Source organism: Chanos chanos, chromosome 9 (assembly GCF_902362185.1).
Source record: "Chanos chanos chromosome 9, fChaCha1.1, whole genome shotgun sequence".
NCBI classification, from domain to species: Eukaryota; Metazoa; Chordata; class Actinopteri; order Gonorynchiformes; family Chanidae; genus Chanos; species Chanos chanos.
This window is the reverse complement of record NC_044503.1, coordinates 32,940,567-32,968,061: the sequence shown is the minus strand read 5'-3', so window position 1 is coordinate 32,968,061 and position 27,495 is coordinate 32,940,567.

The following is a 27,495-nucleotide window of genomic DNA, read 5'->3' as shown; positions in this document are numbered from 1 at the left end:
GATACACAGTCACATTTAAAGACTCGACAGAGTATGTCACAATTACATGCCTATATAACATATAACTTTTTATAGTGTCAAATCATTAATCATGAATGAAACCATACCGCGGAGCCATTAATCTCGTATGAGATATTGCTGTGACAGCTTCTGAGTGTGATGTAATTGTGCCCATGATCCTCCACAATTGTGCTGTTCGATCCTTCATCATGTGCTATCACAGTCCCCTATGAGCGTACACGCGAGCACACACACACACACACACACACACACAGAAAGGGAGAGAAATGCATGAGTTTTATCCTTAAATTGCATAATATGGGCTAAACTCCATTTAACCATCAGACCGTCCCATCCCATAAAATCTGAAGACCCCACCCCACCCCTCCCCCAACCTCCCTCCCTTAATATATTATTTCATGATGCATTTCACGTGGGAATGTAACAGTCTGCGACAATCCACTGAGTATGTGTATGCGCGTGTGCGCATGCAGTTGAACTGTTGTAGAACAACTCACACGGCTCAGCCAGGAGTAATGTTCGTTGGTGTGAGTCAGGTTCAAGGCGTATGTGTACTTGTCGCCAGCAAGTTTCCTCACAGTACAGGGCAGCACCGTGTCGATCGTGTGCATCATCCACACGCACCGTAACAGAACTATGGTGTGAGTCCCGCGAGAGAGAGAGACAGAGAGAGAGAGAGAGAGGGAGAGAGAGAGAGAGGGAGAGAGAGAGATGAAAGTGGATTTACAGGTTGGTGGCGCGAGGAGGCACTCTTCGCCTTCTGATGTCATAGTAGAATACTGTGCACAGTCTCCTAGTTAAGCTAAAACAAGCGACTAATCTAGGCAAGTTTACTGCCTCCTGGGCGCTGGCTTTAAGATGCTTCTGTCTATCCAAACTGGAAGGCTAATCGCGCCTGCACATTGCTACTGTCGTCGCTTAACGTGGGTTAAAACTCTGTCGTATTGGTCATTGCATTGCTGCAAGTTGTAAATATCTAATCAAGTAACTGTTCTACGAAGCTGTTAATTTTGTTTAATAACACGCGATGTAACGAAGAGCGCTGCTCACGTGTGTCAGGGAATGTAGCGAAGACTCACATCTGCATACTAACTGTCCGGCCGGGAAAGATTGAAAGATTGAAAGATTGAAACGCAAAACAGCGGCTCTTATATTAACCATATAAAAAAGAGAACTAAATGACATTCGGCTGTTCAGTAATATCTTTAACTTAATTAAGCCATGTAAGGTCGATTTTAAGTGTGTCAGTAACTTTACTATGCGCTTTAATATCTAGAAACTATGGTCAACCTGACACGTCATTGTGAGAAAACTGAGCGAAAATGTTCATACTTACCAGACTGTGTGAAAAATCGCATCGTACTTTTTGAGGAATAGCTATGGAAGTCAGGCGAGAGAACAAGCGATGTGTTGCGCGTCGCTCCCTCTTTGATACTCAAGGTTCAACGTAAGGAGGAAGAGAGCTGCTGGATAGAGAAGGAACCTCATTGGCTGAGCTCACTGGGTGACCTAATTGGATGGACCAATAATTATTTGCCCACTTAAAACGAATGACTGCTTTAAATTCGGCTTTCCATTGCATGGTATGATAGAATGCTAACCTGATGACTGGCGTCCACCTGGTGTAGGACAGGGAATGGAATCTGGGGGTGTTCCAGAACGCAGGTTTAATGAAAACTCTGAGTTTGTTAATTCAGAGCAAATAGTAAACCTCCTAAAAGAGGAGCCCTATGGCTTTGTTTTGCTAGGAGAATGAAGCCATAGCACATTTCTGTATGTGACAAAACTCATCTTAAGTATATCTGATGATATCTCATATAACCACGTATAACTCGTGTCTCTGAAAATTTTTGCGGAAATGTTTGTTGACTGATTGCTCGTCTTTTCTGTTATAAAAATCTTTTATTCCGTGTAAATATCTAGCCTACATAATATTGTTTGGACAATGATGTTCTTTGAAGAGATGTGTATATAGAAAATATTGTACTGCTTTTGCAAATGTGATAGATAATCACTTATTACTCATACAGAGCAGCCCACCGAAAAAAAGTCAAGCCCTTTAACTGTACAGATTCTGTTTCCACACCCAGCATCCACTGTGTACTGTTCCCAATCTCAACGGCCCAGCAGGATGTCCCTGTGTGCCAGTACCCCTGTACCTGTCTGTGTCCGTTTCTGAACATTTTGGGGGCCAAGCAGCGAATCTGTGTAGGCACCCATTGTGTTTCTACCTTTTCTCCATCTTCATCTTCTTCCTCTTCTGGCTAGGGTGTCTACGGCAGACCCGGAAACGTACGGTAAAAAGTTGTGAAATTTGGCAGGCTGATTGGGATCAGTCAAATTTCAGACTAACGGGTCAAATTTCATGTAGGCTACGCGTTTCAAGCACATTTATGTAGGCCTACGTAACTTTTGAACCGTATGAACCGTGTGTGACTTCCAATAGGGATTGTGTCTCTTACATTTGGGGGGAAAAAAATCGGCATTCGGTCGGTTCCCTGGTATTATAAACACAGCCTGAGCGTATCTGGCTGTCCTCCGTCTCTTAGATATGTTATAAATGTAACTGTAATAACTCACAGCCCACGGGGGGGGGGGGGGGGGGGGGGGGGGGGGGTTGCTTATTAATTAGAGAAATGCAAGAAATACCATTACAAAACATCGCACTGTTATAACTACAGAGAAACGAAATAGGTTTTTTTCGTTTTGTTTGCTTGTTTGTTTTTTTTTAAGATATGGACGTGAAAGAAGATACGTTCAAAATGAAAGTATATAAAAGATTAAACACATAAAAAGTTGCCTATAGTAAAATCTGCAAAAATGTATAGACAAAACGGCGTATTGATTAACGAGAAATGTCATAATTAGTAAGTAATTTCCAGTAAGTTTATATTTATTCATTTTGAGATGCTTTTGTTCAAAGCGACTTCCAATACAAGCAGAGTACAAGCACCAAGCAAATAACCCCTGAGGCGCTGATTGTTGCATAAGCGCCACCAAGCAAACGGCAAATAAGCGCTACAACGACAACAACTGCCATAATAATGATGACAGCAATAACAACAAAAAGAACAACAACAGCAATACTACTACTACTACTACTACTACTACTAATAATAATAATAATAATAATGATAACAATAATAATAACAATAACAGGGCAGTACGGTGGCGCAGTGGGTAGCGCTGTCGCCTCACAGCAAGAAGGTCACGAGGTTGGAGGCCAGGGTCCTTTCTGTGTGCAGTTTGCATGTTCTCCCCGTGTCTGCGTGGTTTCCTCGCACAGTCCAAAGACATGCACGTTAGGCGAATTGGAGACACTAAATTGCCCCTAGGTATGAATGTGTTTGTCTGTGTGTCTGCCCTGAAATGGACTAGCGACCTGTCCCCGTTGTTTCCCTGCCTTTCGCCCTATCAGCGCTAGGATAGGCTCCAGCAACCCCCGCGACCCTAATTAGCACAAGCGGCTTCGATAACGAATGAACTAATAATAATAATTATAATAATAAAAATAATTTCGTGAAACGAATAAAAATTTCGTTTCTCAAAATAAAACGAAAGTGTATTCTTTGCCGTGCACCTGCAAAGGTAGTGAGAAACTTAAATATCAATGAGAATTTAAATTACTCACTTACTGTAATACACCTTCATTTGAAATATCTCATACATATCTTCATATGATTTTATGATCATTGTAATTAAGTTAAATATCCGTCTTTGATTTCATTTAAATTAAACGAGCAGCCGCTTTATATCTTTAATTCTCTATATTTAGATTATTATAAGTATATCTATAAATATATAAAATCTGCCTCTTCGATTAAATGAAGTATGGAATATGTCCCCTATATATAGAATATGTATTTTTTATGAATAAATAAATGTATACTATATATCTCTCTTTGTAATATTCTTTTACAGGAATAACGATTTATATATCCTTATATAACCTTCCTATTTGGCAGATATATTTTTAAAATTCTGCTTTCATACGCATGGCAGCTTATGAAACATTTTTTCATAGCTTCATCTAAACCACTTCACATGGAGCGGTGTTGCTAGCAGGAGCGTTTGTAGCATTCTGAAATTGAAGGTTTTCGCCATAAGTTCTGTCGGTCTTCTTCCCTCTGTCCATAAAAAAGGATAAGCTCAGCATTTTGTTCAAAACAACAAGTAATATGAATACAAATACAAAACAACATTAACGTAGCCTCCAAAAATATGGTGAAGAACAGCATACAACAGGCGCTAGCGGTGTCCTGTTCGCATTGGTTTAGCGACACTTACGCTATAAATCATGAAATAAACGAACTATAAAAAAGAGAAAAAATGAGATATGACGAGAGTTTCGCATCCCATCATAAATCACACATACGTACCCACGGAAACACAGAACGGCACCAAGGCCCGCAACGACAAGAACAGGAAGGACGAACCAATCTGAAAACAGAAAGAAAACGATGAAGCCTCCACAACTTCCACCGTATGGCCAATGAAGTGTCGTTAAAAATATCTCTTTTCATTTATTCGAAGAAAGACACTATTCCCAATCGGCTTTTCAATATTAAAGCAAAGTAGCCTAACTAATATTAAAGTAACTCGTCATCGCCGCCCCCCTCGTCCTGCTTTTATTGTCTTTATTTTGTCTGTTTGTATGTTTTATTTTACATTATGACAGTAGTACTTGTAATTCCCAACTGGGTTTGCACCTATTCCGTCTGGCCAAGGGGCGGTCTCCTCTGTCTGTGCTCCATCACAAGATTTCTTCCATTTTCTCCCTGGCACACCTGGGGTTTTGGGAAGTTTTTTTTTCATGCCCACTATGAGGATTAAGTGGAGGTGCCGTCCTGTTTTGTTTTGTTCTGGGCATGCAAAGCCCTTTGAGACTATAAACAGTGATACTGGGCTCTAAATAAATTTCAACTAATACAGTGACTTGATCACATTCATATTTCAATATCAGTCGAACGATTATTGTAATGATAATATAACGTATTCCCACCAGAATGGCTACAACAATTGCTGTTACGTTCAACTGTTTTTTTTCTCTGAAATTATGTTAGTTTGGGGTTCCATGCATTTGCACCAGGGACCAAAATGTCAACCTCTTGATGAGTCGTTGGGAATGGTTACATAAACTCCCAAAACCCAGAACTGCTTTTCATCTCACACACCTGTAGCCGTGGTTTTTACGATTAGGTCCGATTCCGAATTTGTAAAAATCACTTCATGGCCACCGAGGATCGGTTCATAATTCATCTAACGCGACTTTCTATTTTTAGCCAGATTTTTTTTTCTTTTTCAGCCAGATAACGGCTCCCTTTCCCCTGCATGCGAAGGTATGAACACGCATTCACACACATACACACTACTCAGTGTAGACTGCTCTTATACTCACAGCGGTGTCGGGAATCCCCGCGAGTGGGTAAGGAGGTGCCTAAAAAAACACAGAAAAACACTCGTTCTTTTGAGCCGTACGCTAGAGGGGCACTTACACCTTCTACATTCACTACACTCTACTCAAATGCAGATAATGTCTTGTTGTTGTTGTTTTTTTTTTGTTTGTTTTGTTCTGTTTTGTTTTGTTTTTTTTTTAGTGTGTATGTAATACTCTGAGTGACTGACTTTTTTTTTTAATAATTAAGCTTTGCCAACAACAACATCGTATAAACAATTTCAACAAAGAAGCAAACAAATAGGAAACAAACAGATATTTCATTGTCTGCCAGTGTCTATTACCACAGCCAGTTTGAAGGAGCTGCGTTTCTAACTCGTCTGACAGCTTCTCGAAGCTGGAAATAGTCCAAACTGGGAGTGGTTGCTCCATGACAAAGACTGTTTTATGGTTAGACAGCTGACCTGTGACGCCAGCATATGTTATGTACATGTGTTATGTAACCTCAGAGAAGGAGAGTTGCATAAGTACGAGCATAAAACCAAAACAGAGGCAGAAGCCCTGGGAAAAGAAAAAAAATCCGTCTTTGCAATGGAATACTTACAGCAGGACTCAAAGGGATACTTACAGGAGAAAACATACACTCTTTGACCTGTGTTTGTGTGGATTATCCGTGTGTACAGAACATGTTTATGCCCAATCTGGATTACTGGGGACACCGAACGTTCAGACTATGGAGACTGGTAGGACCGTGTTTTTACATGCGAGTGTTTAGCTCCTACATATGTATTTCTTCTTGAGAAACATGGACTTAATTCATCAAACAGTTGGGAGTAAAAAAATGCCTTGTTTGTGTTTTTTTTGTTTGACATTGGTTCTATTTGTCCTTGATTACCTGTCAGATTTGTAAAAAAAATTCTGATTAGTCAGTTTATAATCTCGTATCTCAGCACGTGACAATGTCAGAACTGTCAAGAACAACAAAAATACGGCAAATGCCACAATGGGAAAATGGTCTCTCAGAATAGGTTTTTTTTTTTTAAATCTGAGACAAAAACAACGTGAAGTAACACACAAGGTGCCACCATAGACCATAAACAGAATGTCAGCATAGATATTCAAGCGCACAGTGCTTACTGTTTAAAACAGCCTCCGCTGGTGCTGCAGTCTCAGGGCTCATGCCTGTTAAACACACACATACACACAAACACACACACACACAGGACATAACTGATGACTTAAACACTTTTGATGAATCAACCTTAATGAACTGTAATTGAAATCTCAGTCAAAATCATTTTTTTTTCTGTTCTGTGAAGAAATTCATTAATTAAGGCTCTGACAAGCTAAATACTATCCCTCCCCTCTCTCCCTCCCTCTCTCCCTCCCTCTCTCTCTCTCTCTCTCCCTCCCTCTCTCTCTCTCTCTCTCTCTCTCTCTCTCTCTCTCTCTCTCTCTTTCTCTCTCTCTTTCTCTCTCTCTCTCTCTCTCTCTCGCTCTCTGTGATTTTGTCCATTAATCAGGTTACATTTCTAGGAGAACAATGTAACTATTTCTGACTAGTTGGAAACGCAGATTTCCTGCAATGACAGTGAGAGGATATCCTGTATAAGTCTGTATTGCCGTGACTGTTATATGGGGCCACACTGGTGGAAGTGCAGTGAAAGTTTTCTGAGGGCCTTGTAACTGATACCAAACTGTTTAACCTCAAACCTCTAAACATAAATCCTGAGCCCATAATCACATTTATTTACTCATTCAGAAACACCAGTGTGGTCTGAGGGAGAGTGTGTGTGTGTGTGTGTGTGTGTGTGTGTGTGTGTGTGTGTGTGTGCGTGTGTGTGTGTGTGTGGTTGGGCCGGGCTTCTAGGCGGGTTTCTGAATCTGGTTCTGGGCGGCTGTGTTGTGGCTGTGGTTCTGTAAAATGTTGAGTGGTTGTTATAGTGTATATTTGTATATTTCATATTCTATTTCATATTCTGTCATATTTATTGCGCACCCTCCTTGTACCTTAATTGTTCATTGCTCATACCTCTCTTTTCTATTTTTTCCTTATTCTCCTACTCTTATTTTTTTAATCCCCTATTTAACTCTTCTACTCCTTAGTGTCTTACTCTTTATTTATTTAAATCCCTTACTGTACTCTTATTCTTACGACAAGTGTGCTCTTATTGCTGAGTTGACCTGTTACTCTCGTCTCACACATTTCATTGTACTGTTGACCCTGTGTTAACCTACATATGACATATAAACTCTTAAACTTAGACTAAACTAATTGAATTCCTCATCGTCATTCCCAGATGCATTTTGGTTCTCCCTTTTGTTTGTCTTTCACTGTCTGCTTTCTACACAAACAATAAACCTGTCATGACCTTTTTAGACGTGAGAGCTTTGGTTTGTTGAGATGAAATGTGCGTATTTCCATCTGAAATAGATACGGCTGATCACCTGAACAAACAAACAAACAAACAAACAGCTTGGGAACTCACACGTGCACGTGATTTCTCTGAAAATCTGAAAAACAGACATGACAAAACATGAACGTTGAACTGAAATGACACTATGTGGGTAGACACGCAGAATGGAGCTGGAAAAGACCAGCTGTATGACAGAGCTGTGATAATCATAACAAACATACAACATGACTTCAGTATTTTATCACATGGAGCAATAATTGGACTTACGCCGCTACTGGGACAGTCCAGCTGGAATTTGACGGATTCGGGGCAGGTAACCATGGTAACTGAATCCAAGGTTATCTGTGTAACAGGCGCAGTGTAGCTTGACTTCCCCTCATTCTGCCATGCGGCCACCTTGTCCTAAAAGACAGAACAGGGCAGAAACAAAAGGTAAAAATATTAAAGTACTGGATAAGTGTTTTACTACTGTAAGAAATGAAAAGTGTAAAGTTGACTGTAGTCGCAGAATTACTTACATCAATGATCCACTGAAGGTCACAAGAGGGATGGCCTGTTTCCATAGCGATAGCAGGTGGCAGCGTGATGTTGACCTGTCCGTCATTCTGTAGTCTGCTGGAACAGTGCGTAGCATCCGGAGCAGCCAGAGTCAGAATACCGCAGAGCAGTGGTACTATGGCAGCTTAGTGGAGACCAACAGAAAGACAGAGTCAAAACACAGACACACACACACACACACAAAGTGAATATAGTCATATCTCCAGATTTGCCGGCAATAGCCCTAAATTAATAGCAAACACACCACAGTCATCATAAGAACATCACACAAACTACTCAGAACCATGACTGTTTGCAGGCCAGGAAATCCAACAGATGGGCAAGAGCCAGAGTCTAAACCAAACAACTGTTTTAGTCACTGTGGAATGTGGGAAATGTACAACTGTTCGAAGAAAAACCTCGTGGAATACAAACATCTGTTAATTTCACCTTTCCATTGTTCTGGGCAAAGCTGAGATAATGTGATCTGGTTGAACATGGACAAAAAAAGACAGAGACCGCAATCTTCCCGTGGTGGAATTTTCCACACAGTCTCACCGTTTCAAAGACACCCTTTAAGTTACAGTTATTCCTGCAGCATAATGATTTTAGCGTCTCCTCAGACACAGGGCCGTTTTTCTGTCTCTTTTCAAACAGATGGAAATTTATGGTTTCATTGATCTACACACGCTCCTTCCAAACCAAACACTACATTCTCAATTTATCTCCATTCATCTTTCAGTTCTTCAGCGAAGTGGACAAACAGATAAAATGTTTATGGACTTCAGTGATTTAATTAAGAGGACATGATACAATCTCTTTGTGTGTGACTGACTGAGACTCACAGCCACAGGAGTCAATCTGTTAAGAAGGTGACTCTCTCTCTCTCTCTCTCTCTCTCTCTCTCTCTCTCTCTAAGGCCTGTTGCTGTCATGAACATTTAAAGGTCATTTTGTTCATTCAAACGGGATGTAACACTGACAAACTTTTCCATCCAAATATTATCAGCCTGGTTCAACACCTCTAACGCTAAACGTGCGTGTGCGTATGAGTTTCAGCAGTTTCTCGACCTGTGTCTTTGGTCTTGTGAACATCTAGTCTCCTGTTTTAGCCTGTTGTCTTAACACAGGGCCGCTGAGTCCCACTGTAGCTGACCAGAGTCACTCTAATGAAGGCAGACACTCTCCAGTAAAGTTTGTTTGGGGAAAGAGGATGCCCCGCAGTGTGTGTGTGTTTCCACTGTTTCCCTTTCGCTGGCCAAACACCGGCTGGCACTGAAGTGCCTTTGGATTCATTCCAACAAACCTTCTCTCAGTGCAGAGTTATGTACTGACAGCCCTGCCATTCACAGTCCATCGTCATCTCTAACAACCCACTAATGACCTTCTATTAACCCACACACACACACACACACTCCGCCAGAGTTCCATTCAGAGGAACAGAGGAGGGAAGGCAATGAGACTTGGACAGGGACCAGATGTGACCCTAGGAATCCAAGGAATCAAACAGGAATCCTCAACACGCTCAAAGCAATATTACACATCAGGAAGTCCTGTACTAACGTAGTATGCAGCACAAAAAACAAACGTCTAACTCCGCAGCACTAATGAAAGTCAAATAGAGATCAGATTTATGAATGAGAAAACAAAACTGAATGGCTTACATCCTGTTTGTTTTCTTTGTGCGCGCGCGTGTGTGTGTGTGTGTGTGAGAGAGAGAGAGGTTATCTAATCCTGTGGGAGGGGTTTGCTTAGATTCATTCAGTATTATTACCCAGAACTATGTACACTCTTAGTCACCAAAGTCACGAGGTCGGTTGTTTTGATGGATGACAGTCTGTCAGGGAGGAAATGAGAGCAGAGTGAAGAAAACAAACCCTGGTAGCAGAGCTACAGGCCCAGATCTACCATATATGGTACCGGATATGCACCCAACAGCACTCACCACTAGGGGGCACCAACTACTGGGGGCACCAACGCATCTGAACTTACTGTGTATATTTATTCAAAATGAATAAATAGATAAATAAAAAGTCAGCAATATAATCAAAACAAGTTGTTTTGATTACATTACAATGTATGTCAGAGGGCGCAAAAATTGTTGATTTTGTTGGTTACACCACAAGGCACGGATCAAACTGTCAGTGCTGGAAGAAGGACTTTCAAAATCACCACGTAAACCTCGGAATTAAAAGACACCGCGTAGCAGGTCGGCAAAAAGACAACTGCAAATCCAAAGGCTGGACAGAAATACGGCAGTGGTAAAACATAAACCTGAAGTGCCTAGAAGTTGGATCTATGTCTGGTGATTGTTAGTAAGATTTTTCTGTTTATAGTGGTTTGGCATTTTTATATACTGTAGACCTAGATCTATGGTGTTGCCACAGTATTATTTCACATATGCCTTAAGTATGTCTGTAGGATGCACACAGAGTCTGGTAGCTTAGCATTTCATACAGTTCTACATAAATCTGTGGTCTTCATTGCTGCAGTTCTTGTCATACACACACACACACACACACACACACACACACACTCCACCAGAGTTCCATTCAGAGGAACGGAGGGGGGAAGGCAATAAGACTTCGACAGGGATCAGATGTGACCCTAGGAATCCAAGGAATCAAACAGGAATCCTCAACATGCTCAAAGCAATATTACACATCCGAAAGTCCTGTAGTAATGTAGTATGCAGCACAAAAACAAACATCTTAGTCAGCAGCACTAATGAAAGTCAAACAGAGATCACATTTATGAATGAGAAAACAAAACTGAATGGTTGACATCCTGTTTGTTTTCTTTGTGTGTGTGTACGTGTGTATGTGTGTGTGTGTGTGTGTGTGTATGTGTTTGTGTGTGTGAAGTTACATACTCCTGTGGGAGGGGCTTGTACAGATTCATTCAGTATTATTACCCATAACCACCAACACTCTTAGTCACCAAGGTCATGAGGTCGCAAAATGTGTTGTTTTGACATTTGACGGATGTTAACCTGCCGTGCGGGAGGAAATGAAGGCAGAGTGAAGAAAATCAATTCCGGTGATAGAGCTATGCTGAAAATTCTCAGCTCCTTTAAAGTGGGTCGACAAAAAAAAACAAAACAAAACAACAAAAACCAAAACAAAAAACAAAAAAAAACACAGGGAACATTTGCACGGCCTTAAATCATGTCTCGTCAGAGAGACAACAAAAGATGCAAAAAGCAGGAGAGGACAACGGGGTACGTGTCGGATGAAACGCTTAATCCAAGAAACCAAATCAAAGTTCGACGACTGATACGTTTTAAAGCTTTCTAAAAAAAAAAAAAAAAAAAGACACTGAATCGCCAGGTACACGAAAAAAAAACAGAGCATGAGAACAGGTTAAGATGCACTTAAAAGCAGGCCACCATTTTGTATTTTCCTCCATCTTGGGAGCTCAGATAAGTTGATCTCTCAGAGAGAAAAAAGAAAAAGCAAAAACCGGCACAGAGACTTCAGCTGTGATGAACTCTATGGTCACAGTCCCCCAAACCTCATCACTCAGCTCACTGGAAGTTCGCCACAGACACCGTCACGTACGTGTACAGGACTAGCACGTGAGAGGGACTTTCCTTTTTATGACCGAGTTTTTACAACGTAAACCACACCTAGACAAACACTCTCACGATGCGAGACATGCTAACAGCAGGCAGAGTATGTAAACTTTTTTTTTTTTTCTTTATGTTTCTCCTCCATGTTAAGGCTTCAGAGTGCTGGTATCCAAAACTCAGCTATAACAAAAAAAAAAGGAAGAAAAAGAAAACAACCATTAAAAAAAAGGAAAAAAAAAGAAAAAAAAAAAAACAACAGGGAATTTTTTTTTTCATGCCCTTTCTCGTTCATGAATATTTAAGTTTTTTTGTTCGTTTGTTTGTTTTTTTCTTTAAACAGATTCCTGGCCTGTGTAATTTTTTTTCTGAATGTCACTAATTTCTTAGGTCTGGAATAATAGTTGTGGGTATCTGGGCTTGGATGTCTGATTGGAATATTGCCTTGCCTTTCGGAATAGGAGTCATATCCTACACGCACACTTTTCATTTTCTGAAACATCTCAGTTGTAAAGGCTATTAATCACTATATTAATCACTACATTATCTCACTTAGGTCAGCTCTCAGTTTGTAGCTCTCAGTGCAAACACACTCACACATGCACGCGCACACACACACACACACACACACACACACACACACTCAGGGCATGTCAGCGCTTACACACTGACACTGAAACTAGCACCCATTTTAGGGAGGAGGGTTGGCTGCCCTGTCTTAGTGTGTGTGCGTGCGTGTGTGTGTGTGAGTGTGCGTGCATGTGCATGCGTGTGAGTGTGTGGACATGCTGTTCTTCCAACTGCATTGTGTTTTTACAGGGATAAAAACCTGTGGTAGGTATCGCTTTTCATCTCACCCAGTGAGGAAATCTGATCAAAGGCAGGCCTATTTCATCCCACTTTACAGAGACAACAGACGCAAACACTCACATACTGGCCTGAATCATAACACAAACTGACTGAGATTCATAACTGTAATCTGAGTCAATCTGTGAAGAAGTCGACTCTCTCTCTCTCTCTCTCTCTCTCTCGCTCCTTCAGGTCTGTTGCTACCATGAACACTTCACTTGCTCGTATATTAAATGAACTGTGGCTCCCCACTGAAAAGCTTTTCCTGCCGTTATCGGTCTCATTAAACTCCTCTAGCGCCCGAACACGTGTGTATCTGAGCTTCGGCAGTTCCGATAAAAGTATCTATGGCCTTGTGAATTTCTACTCTCCTCCTTCCGGGCAGGTCTCTGTGCACAGGGCCGTTTAGCCCCAAACATAGTTGTTCACACTCAGTCAGCGCGTTGGCCGCTGCCGGGAGAGCAGCTCCACATCGGCCTTCTAGACCGGTCCGCTCAGAACCAAAGGTCTGGTCCAGTTACAACAGAAGGGCAATACATACGGTTTCTGCTCCAATCCATTCCGTATATATTCTGTTCCAGGCTACAACACGTCTAGCGGTGAGCGATACGATTTATATAGGCCACCGCAAGCTTAAAGAAGTGTTTGATGTGGACGTGTGGTCAAAGGTTATAACAGATGAAACACTGAACCTTCATGACCTCTCTGTCGTTCTCTACGAGGTGACGTAAGGCCGGCCGTAATTCAAACCTCGCCTCTCGAACACACACACAGCAGGCTCCCACACTGACTATTTTACCTTTAACGCTCACGTCAAATTCTCTCCCGTTCACCAGTGTCGTCTCTCACACTCACACAAAACACCAAGATTGTAAAGCGAAACGTGAAAACGTTTCACGGACATTATGGGAGGCAGAAGTTGCAAATGTGAGCGAAAGAAAAGAAGTAAGAACAAGAGACAAATGCAGTGAATGCGATAGCATTTTACGCGAGGGTGAGAGGTCAAACGTTGAATGTTAAACCGTTTTAATCGTTTTTCTCAGTGTTTCTTCCAGCAATTCAGTTTCTGTCTATATTTACATGACGTTACCTCCCCGAGGGGCGCGCAGACAGCGAAACCTAGTCATGCAGGCTTCAGGATTCAAACCCACAAATCTCCAGTTTGCGTGGCTTCTCAACACAATAGCTTTTTATTTGTCACTGCTTCCTGATATTGCCTAAGGGAAAATATGGTTATATGTGAACCAGAGGAGTTTAACAAGAATATTCAACGCATCAAGCACAATATCACACGTGAATAAAGCCCTAGGCTTCCTGATAGTCCAACATGTCCAGGCATGTCCATCATGTCCAGCAAACCACACACACACATACAGAGACTGAAGCCTGACGTGCTGATCAAACACTTTAAATCAAACAAAGTCTTATCTGAGAACGGGCATACAGAGGCAGACAACACACATCCTGTTTTCTTTTTGTTTTTTGTTTTTTTGCTTTTTGTTTTTTTTTTCCATGCAAGATTCTGTCAGTTGAAGGGGCTTTCACGGATTCTTCCACAGTGCACACAAAGGCAGCCATGCCCCTTGTTGCCGGGCAGAAGCTAGGTCACAGATTTCATAACACGTCCAGATGACTTTTGATTGGACGTTGTGAGGCCAGGACCATCGGTAATCATGACTCAGATCGTCTGTGAGGGAGTGAAGTTAAAAGCTAAGAAATTAACTTAAGCTAAGAAATCTCACAGTCTCACAAATAAATAAACTAATCTCACAATCTCACAAATAAACAAAAGCACAAAGCCTGCCGAGATGATGTAAATTCATTGACTAACCAAACCAGAATCTGATGAGGCTGGCAGGAATCAGATATGAGTCAGACCAATGTAAACAAAACTCATTCAGCCTTTCTAGAGACACACGTTTCTGCTCCACGGGAATATGTAGAATAGATTTCACACGCTTCGAGAATGTAGTTTTGATATCTGATTTCAAATCTTCTAAGAATTTCCCCTACGAGAAAGAGAAAGCAGGACAGATGAAAGTCAAGCTGAACTGGAAGTGTCCATGGCCTTCTGGTATTCAAATAGGCTGGCTTTATATACAAGCATTTTCAAAGCGTCTCAGGTTTCCGTGTCAGAAATGCACCAAGCACTGCTCTCAAGGGATACATAACCAAAACACAGCTCTTTCCGTTATATGCCAGAAAAAAAAAACCCAAAAAAAAAGCTCTTTCGGTTAGCGGTATAAAAGCTGCTGAAGGAAGTAACCTATGGTGTAACACATTTAGTAAACAAAGAAGAGAATGAAGACTGGTGAGAGATTAAGGTGCATTTAACAACAGGCCACCATTTTGTGTTTTTTCCACCATCTTAGAGTGACAGGACCTCAAGACAAGTTCTCGGTAGTCATGGTAACCAAACCACAGCTGCAGCACCAGCCAAAGCAGACCTAACACTGCCCTGTGTGAGGGACCTTTGTCTGTGCACAGTTCTTTTTTTTTTTTAATGAATGGATATTTACCACATAAACCACATGTAATCTCCCTTTGCTCGAAACATAAAAACAAAAACCTGGCTACATATTAAAAGTAACCAAGGCAAAATTTGCGAAATGGAAAATGACTGACTCCTTTTTTTTTACTGAACATTTCCCCTCTAGATACTTGGTATAAACTTAAAAGCAAAACCCTTTTGCGGGCTTATAAACTTGTTAATTAGATTACCTGTTTAAATAGGGAAATCAAAGTGTTTTGTGTGAAAACCCCACTGCAATTTGAAGATAAATGAGAAAGAGGTAACAGGTTCCAGAAAGAATTACAGCTCTCAAGGGGTGTCTGTAACCACAGCACCTGTTAGCTCAACCGCTAAACACTCCCTACTGACTATATATCATTCCACAAGAGTTCCTTCACTCACAAGCACACGCACACACGCACACACACTCTAACTGTGGAGTTGTCTTTCATCGCATCATACATATCCTACACACACACACACCCTGAAACATCCTAAATATTTGCTCAACCGATGCCATGTCACCCTGAGGTAAACCAAAGACTTTCTCAGTTAAACAGCTGCTAATCGCTTCACAATCACACACACACACACACACACACACACCCTCAGGAAAGCGTGTCGCACAGCGTCCCGCACCTGCATTAGCTGTGTGTGCGTGTGTGAGTGTGTGTGTGTGACTGAGCACACTTTCAGCTGTGTGAGATCAGTTTAATGGATCACATTTTAACCAGATTAAAATAATTCATAATAATCTCTGTTTCAATGCTTTAATTGAGGGTGCCGCCAAAAGTCTGCAGGGAATTCAAATGTAAGTGAACACAAATGCCACAGGCAAACTTTATCATTAGAAAAAATCACACACACCCTCAGGAAAGCGTGTCACACAGCATGCCGCACCTGCAGTAGCTGTGTGTGTGTGTGTGTGTGTGAGAGAGAGAGAGAGAGACTGAACACACTATCAGCTGTGTGAGATCAGTTTAATGGATTAATTCATAATGCCACCAAAAGTCAGCAGGGAATTCAGAAATAGGTGATCACAAAGTTAAGCCTTTGAAAAAATCACTTTCTACAGGAACATAAACCCAAACTGGTTTTTGTTTCAATGCTATGGGTGTAATGTGGGTAAATGTACATAATACTACTGAAGAATTATCTCAGGTCAGATTAGGTTTATATGATCATATGAAAAGTCCTCTCATCCATCAGCCTTGTAAACAAAAAGGGCCTGGTTTGATCACTTAAGATTAAAAAAGAAAAGGAAAAAAATCACAGTCTTTCATGAAAAACAAACACACACACACACATACACACACAGAAAAAAAAATCTCCTGAAAATAATAAAACCCACTTCCTTGTTGTTTGGTAAATGGGCACAAGACAACGTCAGATCTCTCACCAGATTCTTGTAACCAATCAGAGAACAAGAGGAGGTGGAAAGCCACTTCTTCCAGCACCAAAGAGCAATCTTCTACACCTAACCCCCCGCCCACCACACACACACACACACACACACACACACACACACACACACGCACGCACGCGCACACACATGCATGCACGTGCACGTATGCATCTACTGGGCCAGCCCTCACTGTGAAAACATGCTGATGTGATTGAGTCTCTATGACTCAGTAGCTAGACCGGCAAGGACTTTTACTGCTTCTTGACACTGTTTGCTACTGTTGTTTTTGGGTTCCATGGCAACTCTGGGACCACAAAAACACTTGTGCTTCCAGCAGGCTAATGCGTGTTGTGAAATCCATATATACAGTACACAGCCCAACACAAACCAGTGATAAGGGGAATACCACTTCTCAGCACGTTGCCAGTCAAATAGTCACATGAACGAAGCCTTTCAGATTCCCGTCAAGTTACCACCCTGTTTCTCATTAAGCCACCACCCTGCTTTCCCTCTCACTGATTTGGGTGGGGGAGGGGACACATCACCTGATCTCTACTAAGTCTCAGCTCATCTCCCTCTCGAATAACTTCCTCAGCCTGTTCTATCGTGCTGCGCTCAACTGGTTCTGATCCATTTATAGCAATAAGCGGGTGCCGTGCTGACAACACAACGATGAGAATCAGACAGTTGATTCAATACAGAATTCTGCTGTTGGGTCCGTCCAGCCCCCCCCACCCCCCCTCTGGACCGTCTTATTCCGTTCCATTTCATCCCACGATACATCTCTGTTCTAGGTAACAGTAATCTTAGAGAAGCATGCTGTTGCTTTTTAAACAGGGTAAGGGGTAGGTGAATGGTTCTGAAACTCTGCAGGGTTCAAAAAAACTTACAACCTTGAAACTGGCACTTCTAAGACCAGCTGGTTTCCACTCTCCCTCTTCCTCTCCCTTGTTTTTTCTCTCCCTCAGGCTCCCCATCCACGTTCTCTTACAATCTCACCCTCCTCCCTCTCCACTCTCGCTGTCTGAAGAGGTTTGGGCTCAAAGCTCCATTGATTAACATTACCACTCCAGTCACATAGTCATTCAGGCCCTGTTAACAGATTGCATTAAAGGGCCGATTTTGGTGATCCGATCACAAGTGGACAGCTCACAAGCACAGGTGTAAACACATCCAATGTACATTGAGGTCGCGTGGAGATCCCATCACTCAGACCACATTCGGAGGTGGTCTGGACCGCATATGACCAAATTCTTATAGCAGTGTAAATGAGGACCACACTGAACGGCCATCTACTAAATTGACATCCTCTCCTTATGCGGAAGTACAAATTTGTTCGCGTATGTACACATTCGCTTGCCAACGGCGTCATATTTAACTGCAACAACAGACAACAACAACAGGCAAAATGGATATTCTTTTGATTTCTTCTTCTTCTTCCTCTTCTTCTTCTTCTTCTCCTTCTTCTGCTTCTTCTTCTAATTTCTGACAGACTAGGCACAGGAAATGCATTGATGCCTCCCGCCGATTAAAAACGTTTAACGTGAAAAAGCTTAAGGTGGCTTAATGTTCCAAAACTGTGATCCATGATCACCAAATTTCTCCCGGACATCTCTTGTCAGAAACAGCTCCTCCTGTCAAAAAATCAAATTAGAAATCCTTGGAGTACGGTCGTTATCTCACGTTAAGTGTTTCCCTCTCCATTGACATCCATTATAAGGAAACAGCTTAACATGCGTTAATGTCCCAAAACAGCGATCAATGATCAACAAACTTGTCTGACATCTCATATGTCATAAGCACTATCTCTAATCAAGAAAGCAAAACTAAAATTCAATGAAAGTGGTGACGTGGTAGAAATGATTTACGTGTTTATTTGCATATAGAACGGGGAAGTGAGATCCAATCTCAAGTGGTCACTCGAGACAAGGATTCTGAAGCCAGGTGTAAACGGACGTACTTAGAGCTGTCCACTTGTGATTGGATCACCAAAATCGGATCTTAATGCAAGGTGTAAACAGGGCCTTAGTCTGATGGTGTCCTGTATTAAGCATCATACTGTTCATCTCTCACACATCACAACACAGCTGTGTCAGAATCCTGAACTTTGACCTTACATTAGTAATGGAGCGATGGATCAATTTCTGCCTGGGTAGTCCTTGAAAGCTTAAAAACCTAGATAACGGCTTCCAAGAATCTGTTACACACACACACACACACACACACAGAGCCACGGCCAAGCACCATTCCACAAGTGACTACAGGATTGATGAATGATGTATGCTATGAATGAATTTCACCTGTCTGGGAGAAAATGAAATGAATCAGCTTTGTCAGTTGGTAATCATTCAGTTCAATTATGACACTCATACATAACCACCGTACTGCTGAAGGACGATTCCCGAAACCTCATTCACACACACATCGTGATAAACCAAACAACCGATTACCACACAGACACACTTAACACAGTGAGTAATCTATGAAAAACATTTTACTTTTTTCAGGTTTGGCTACAATACTGGTATTACAAGTGACTTCTAGCACTGTGTTCTGACAGTGCAGTAAATCAAATAATATACATATTTTAAAAAAAAACTGCTTTCTCTTCTGCTCACTCAAGGAATAATTTCAAATTCTCCTTAGTAATTGTTTGTTTGTCTGTTTTAAGGTTAACATATATCAGAACATTGCTACTTTTGTGTTGGTGATGTTACACTTTGCTACCATACAACGTATACTGACACAGAGCTAAACACATATTTAATACATAATTCCACATACATACATGCTATGAATAGTTTTACTTGAGGAGTTTTTACAGTACTACAGGGATGAGCGAGTTAGACACACAAGCTTTAGAATCGCATTGTGTAAAGTCGAGCCGGATAAATGCTTGACAGAGTACAGCTGCACAGACAGTTGGCAAAGCTAGCAGCAACAGAATTAGCCTAATTGCTAATCAATATGTCAACTCAACTCAAAGGTCTAATAGACGCTAAAACTAACAGACTGTGGTTTTATTGACTTAGCTTATTCTCTGCTTAAAGCTTCAATGTGATCCAAAGGCCTTAGACAAACAGACTGGGGATTTATTGGCTTAACTGAATCTCTGTTTACTGCTTCAATCCAAAGGCCTTTATCCAAAGGCCTTTCACTACTAGATCTTATATTTGTCTACATGGTGTTTGGGCGATGACAGGACAAGTACCCCAAGAGGTAAAGTTCAATCTTCTGACTAATAGACTTTTGAAAGAGAGGATAATAGCATGGACTGCTGGACAGCCTCATATATGTTACAGTTTAAGAGTAATTTTAATCCCACAATTTGTCCATGCATATTTGAATTCAGATTTACACCTGAAAACGTCTGTGTGTACAATAAAAAGGCAATGAGCCCTATTAGAGTAAACAATCATTCCTGAAGTAAAACATAGTCACGTGGACAGTTTGGCTTTGTTGGCAGTACAGTTAAGCAAGACAAAGAGGGCAGTTTCCAAACAATGTCATGTTAACTTAATTTCATGAAGATAGTATGAAGCACACACACCTTAAACTTCATTCATCAGATAGAAAACTTATTCATGTTCAACTAACACTCTACTCTTAATGTCAACACCACCTATACTTATCAAACTGTGACAGATGAGCAAGGCCAACAACCACTCCTTTCTCAAGCCCACTCCCTTCTTTCATCAGAGAATTACTCTGCCTGGGCTGTCTGACTAGACAGAGTGACATTTGTACTAAACAATAATACACACTCTTCATATGTTGGCACCAGTCGTAAGTGCTTCCCAGCAGTATATCACAGAAAAAAAAAACAGAATGTAAAAACACAGGAGGGTAAAAAGAGAGAGAGAAAAAAATTCTCCTTGCATCTCTGCAGAACAGAACACAGTGATGAGGCAATCAGGGTCAGGCTTGGAATATTCATAATGAAAACAAAAAAAAGGTAATGCCAACACTGTAAACTACCAGGTAAACCAATCAGATAACAGAAAAGATCACCCCACTGTAGTACCGCATGACTGACCCACCCATCTGGAAAACCCCTCATGATGACGAGTGAAATTACCACAGCTGAACACCTCAGTATTTAGTGCCTGTCGAAAACATCAGAGTGGCATGCATATTTAGCTGCATACACACACACATGCGCGCGCGCGCTCAGAAACAAACACACATACACTCAACCACAGCCATACACGATCCATTCCAATCCAAACCATGACTTATCAACGGGCCTGTCTCTTAATAGTTGTAGCTTTGGTTTTATATTTCTGATTGCTGCATATTTAGGCCCTAAAGAAGGGATCCGACAGCCTGGCCCTTGGGCAGAGTAAAATTCAAGTTGATGACCTAGATTAACTCTGAGGCTGTTTAGGCTATATTTTACCATTTACTGCCATTGCATCCTACAAAATAAGAGCACCCTCACACACACACACAGCCTTTATTTTAGTGTTGACTTGAGTATCTCTTTCAAGACACAGGTAGTTCCGTGTTTATGTGGCTCTGAGATGGCAGCACAAGTGCTAACTGGAGCCTGTCATACAGAACTACTTATGCTAATTTCGCTGGGCAGATATGACAACGGAACTGACAGAAACGCCGTAGGCCTATGCCACTGATAGCGGCGTATTTCACAGGAAATAACGTTTATGATAATATTGTTACAATCATTCTGTATCACGGAGTCTGGTTCTGAATGAATCAGTTCACGCTTTTTTTAATCCTGTGGTTTCAAGACATTACACGCTTATCAACGGTTTGCGGCAGACTCTTCCTTTTCTTATCGCTCGAGCACAGCGGATCACTAAAGCTGTATTTGCCTAACACTTACGCGAAAGTGGCTTGTTGTAATAGAGCCTTTCAAGCTTTTCAGGAAAGCGTACTAGGCCTACACTTGTCACACCACTTGCAGCTGTCGAGAACTGTCACCGCTACCTGGACTAAACGGCCGGCCTTGTTGAAAGATGCTAAATGTGGTCGGTGAGGTGATGCTGTCTTTTGTCCGACGGTACCTAGCCTGAACAGATAATACTATCCGACTCAAATTAACTGGACTAATTTAACCGACAGTTTCCGTCTATTGGATTCGGGTCTATGTCAAAACGGTTGCTTATCAGGTCGTTCGGTTGGTAATATTTTAATCGTACGTAACCTGTGAAGGCAATCAGAGAAGACTTGGAGGCAATTTACTGAAGTCATCACTTCTGGGCAGTATTCTATAGAAACTGGCCTATTAAACATGCACAGGCCTGTTCCTACACAATAAATTAAGTTTCAGTCAATAAAACATTCCAGTTAACTACAGCAAGAAAGCAGTTCCAAGACCACTTTTTGCCCAAATGCCAACTCTTAATTACTATAACATTGTCTATGCAGCTCACAGGACGAACTGGTGTCAACGCACCGCTGATTACAAGTTTTCCGCTTCTGTCTGAAATGAATTCGATAATGATTGTAACCCGGCAACAATCATGCACACATTTTATTATTTGGATTGAAATCATTCAGATTGCTGATTCCGAATGTACTGTTTACATGAAAGCGATCGGATAGTTTGTGCGCATTTACATCACAAGCGTACAATCAGAATACAGTCGGAAGACCTTGCGCCGACCTGTACGATGTAATCGAGGGCTATATAAAAATCTCTAAGCCGGTCAAACACAAATAAATAATGGTAGAGTGGTCAAAAGAACGTTTACTTTCAAGTATTCTAAAGAGCCAGGGCAGCGATAGCGTTACTTCGGGTCAGTGATTTAATCAGTTAATTACTTAAGACAATGACTTTATAATTATAATAACAATTACATCATCTATGCATGGAATACTCTCCGAAACATCCTTAAACTGCTCGTTGTTGCGGGATTTGCACCCATCAAGACCGACTATTCTTAATTGTTTGAGAATGTTTAACACAAGCGTGTTTAATTTCTTGCACCGTCCGCTATGTTTTTTAAAACTCTGTCATGCATAGTGAAACGTCAATACATCATTACTTCGCGTATTGAACATGCGCGAAAAGTTCCAAGTGCTGATCGAGCGTTTACATGGTTAATATTTTCCTGTCGAACGGATTATCACCACTTCTTTCAATTAGATTTTACAGATTTCAGTGTTTACATGAAGCATATTCATTCCGATTGAGCTATAATCCGATTATTAACGGAACATTAGGCTCCACGTAAACGCACGTACTGACACTAAAATACTGAACTGTTAATTCTGCTAAAGACGGCAATGATTTGGTGAAGTGAATAGGCTACCCGGAAATACCCTGATGGATTCCTGAAAATATGTATGAGCGAATATTATTTCTGAGAAAGTGATTACCAAAGTGGATGAACGACACAAATATTGCAGCATTTGGATATTGGACAGACACTATTTTTCGAACATCCATTTCTAATATTCCTGCATTAACCTACAACACGTGGAAAGTTTATTCGTAACTGCTTTGACAAAGTAGCATTAAACTCGATAAGACCAGTTACCACCGATTCGTTTCAAAAGTAATTAAACGAGGAATAACGCTATTACCAAGTCTATAACTCATTGTAGAACGTCGAATGAACAGGTATAATGAATACATTGGAGCGAATGAATTATTCAACGATCACATTTCAGCAAACACGTTTCACTTTCATTTAGAGAGCTTATGTCGCTTATATCGTTGATTTTGAAAAAGAATAGCAAATCTTACCGAGGGACCCTTTACGTCCCATTTTGGATGTGGCTTGGTTTTTTTCAGCGTATTTTGGGCACCAAATAAGAGGGGAGAAAAAGTTAGTCTGCTGTAAGGACAGCCCTGCTGTTGCGTGTGCTCGATGACAATAGCTGATTCAACCAGGAAATGATACAGTTAAGCACGAACCGGGGAGTGTAAGTGAGTTAACCTTGACAGAACGAATCACGTGAAAGCTGCCTGACACAATTCAAAGCAGCTGTGTGTGTGTGTGTGTTATTAGCAATGTTAGCAACACAGTTATGTCTTTTGTCTTTTGTTGTTTTACCAGAGATTTTTGCAGGTCCTCGGGGGTAACCAGCCAACAGGATCCTCTAAATGACCCGAGTGGAGAAGACAAAGACAGACACATACATACATACATACATATATATATATATATATATATATATATATATATATATAATTAGCCATAACCAGCTTGTCAGTCTGTATCTGGAAATCCCACAGGATCTTAGCCCTGTTGTTTTCCACAAACCTTCAGGAGTGTTTCCCACTTTGACCTTGGGACTTCCAGTTCATACCCGGCACAGATGTTTCTGTATACTATGCCAGCCACTTGGTTATGGCGTTCCTTATATGCCCTGCCTGCTAGTGTCTTACGCCCAACTGTTATGTGCTGGATTGTCTCAGGGGGGTCTTTGCATCTTGGGTCTTGCCTTGTATCGTGCACCTCGGCCTCTATTGATGTTGTACTCAGGGCCTGTTCCTGTGCTGCCAATGATAAGTGCCTCTGTGCTGTCCTTCAGTCCAGCCTTGTCCAGCCACTGGTAAGATTTCTAGATGTCAGCCACCTCCTCTATTTGACGGTGGTACATGCCGTGCATGTGTGTGTGTGTGTGTGTGTGTGTGTGTGTGTGTGTATGTTACCTTTTTCTTGCTATAAAATGCCACATTTTCCCATCCAAATTAACAATCAACAATCATTAGGTAAATCAGATTTATTCACCAAAGCTGAAAAAGTGCATTACAAAAAACTGGTGCTAATATATAATTCACATTAGTGAAAAAATAAAATTATTTGGTAAAGTGAATATGTTTGTAAAAAACACACTTACTATTAATTTATATATATATATATATATATATATATATATATATATATATATATATACATATATATATATTAAAAATGGCAGTGTTCATATACTGCATTTCATATGAAAAACATTTTGCATTAAAATTCATCAAATTCAACTTATTAGTATAGTTTCAGTGTAACTTTAACAATTAGCATTCTTAGCTGACACACACAAGAGTACATGAGGCAGATTATTAGACTGGTCATCTATCCAGTCTCTGTAGCATAATAACCTGGAAAACTATAGCTGACTTAGTGTCCCTCAAAAAACAGACTTATGTCATTTTTCCCAGAAACACACAAGTCATGTAAAAAGAAAAGAGCATAGTAATAGAAAAGTCTAAGAGAGTGTTGAATGATATAATGTAAACATGATGTTGAAATGGCAGGAAAAAGCACAAGCTGGGAGCAGACGAGGACTAAAGAAGCTGAGATAGAACGTAGTCATTCCTGGTTTGGGTCTCTGTCCTGAGATACTAGACTCCTGGACTCAACTGAGGGCTGATCCTGGGGGCTGGGTTTGCTCTCGAGGGAGCTTAGAGGTTTTAGTGGCATGCTGTCTTTGTCTTCTCCACTCGGGTCATTTCGAGGATCCTGTCGGCTGGTCACCCCCGACGACCTGCAAAAACCCCTGGTAAATCAACAAAAGACAAAAGCTGTGTTGCTAACATTGCTAATAACTTCAGCGTTTTTACACATCATGCTTATAATTTCTCAGCAACAGTGTTACCTCTAGTGGTCACCAGCCCACCCTCTACATTTTGGAAAGTGTCGCTAGCTTGAGTGGATAATCAAATAATGAAGTTGGCTGTCAGGGTGACCCATAGTAGTTTGTAATCTTGCTGTACAACCTTCAGTTTTAAGGTTCAAAGTCTATGATGACTTAAGCAGTAAAGGTTTATCATCTCTGTCTCGTCATTATCAAGGTTCCATGTCAGTCAAGATCCCAATTACCTAGAGATCCTTTTGGATTTCCACATGTAGATCAGAAAGATTACAATCAAAAAGGTCAACACTGGAATCAGCCAGGTCAGAATGTTCCCTAAAAAAACAAACAAAAAAACAATAGGTAAAAATAATAGAAATAAATGAACCAGGATTCAATGAACCAGCATCTAATGACGTTTCCTTAGCAGAAGTTAGCCTGTTACTGAACTTACAATGATACTCGGAACCAGGTGTGTTCTCAGTTGGCATGGTATCATTGGAAGCTATGGCACAAGAAACATGAGCCGTTAAATTCCAATATGCTATTAAAAAACGCCCCAAAAAAGAATAACATTGCTATACTAAAAACTAGGAAAGCCGGTGTCGTTTGTTCTCTGTTTCTATTTAAAACTCTTATTGGAAACGACAGCAATTTACAGTGAAAAAGAAGTTACGTCCGATCAAATTGAACCTCGTTTACATATGAACAGTCAGTGCACTGAAAACATGAGTAATGGATAACGCAAAAACGAGCATTACACATGACACCACACTTTTATGAGCTACACTTGGTTTGAGAGACATTCTTAAGAGGTTTAAATAATAAGAGTCAAGGGTCATTCATCCTCAAAACAGGGCTGATTCAATAAGTGAGTAACACGTACCTTTATAGTGGGCCATGTATTTAAACTAGAAGGAAAGAGAAAGAAAGTTTCTGTGAATATCAAATTTTACTAATGATGAACTGCACTCGTTGCTCTTATTAGGATGCAAAATTAGATGGCACTGTCAGTCACGTTTTGTGTACAGCTGTCAAAGCACAAAACGTACGTTTGAAATATTAAATGGTAGCCAGTTTGTTGTAGCATATGTTTAATAATGAAAATAAACTGGCAATCTTCTTTTGATAAACTCCCTCTCTCTCTCTCTCTCTCTCTCTCTCTCTCAGACACACACACACACACACACATACACACACACAGACTCTTACCTTAGTTACTTCACAGTACATTTCCCACCAGAGGTCCTTGACGCAGTGACTGACGGTGAGGTTCTGGGGTGTCACTCTCACAGCTGGGCTTAAAACTTTCCCACCGCCGGTGGGAGAACCATCAGCAATGAGATGCTAGAGGAACCATATCAAAACAATGAAGATACACAGCACTTGATCAAAGTTAACAAAGATCAACATTAGTCTGAAAAGGTTATCGTTTTTTTTTTTCTTTTTAAATCTTAACTCTATATTTTATGAGAAGGTTCTGAATATTCTACATTTTGTTTTATATTCGTCCATTAAGCAGACTCATTGAACTAAACAAACCTTCAGAGAGTTTACTTGGCTTGGTAAACCAAGCATTAATCTTCAAATACAAAGGGAATGATATATAGTTGACTCACGACTTCAGAAAGTGAAGAGAGATTTGAGCTGGGACAATATCTACATAAACAAATCCTAAGTACTCACCTATCATGGCTCATACTGTTTTTCATACACCTTAACACTGATTTTGTTCTGTACCACCACTGTGGCATAGCGTATACAGTAGTTGTATAAATAGTGATGACCGGAGATGGGCAGTATTACAGTTAAATGTACTTTAAATATGCATTTAATTACTTTCGTATTTTGTATTTGTATTTATTTTGTAATTTTGTATTTTGCTGAATGGAAAACAATCAGAAGTCATTTTTAACAAAATACTTTGACAGATTGTATTTTGTGTATTTAAAAATACGTAAAATACTTAATCAGATATGTCATTTTATTCTCAACTAAGTCAAGAACTTTCATTAACAGGCTTACTAGAAGACTACTAAATATAGCCTATCACAGTCATTGGTTAAGTGCAAGTAAATCACGTGGCACATCCTGTTGGGTTTAGCAGGCTCATTTTAAACTGTTTGTTTTCTTCGTGAACAGTAACCCAAGGAAAGAGGTTACTTTGCTGCTCGGTGCAAATTTGCCATGAGCCAGTGGTTCTCCACTCCAGTCCTGGGGGCCCACTGTCCTTCACGTCTTTGTTTTA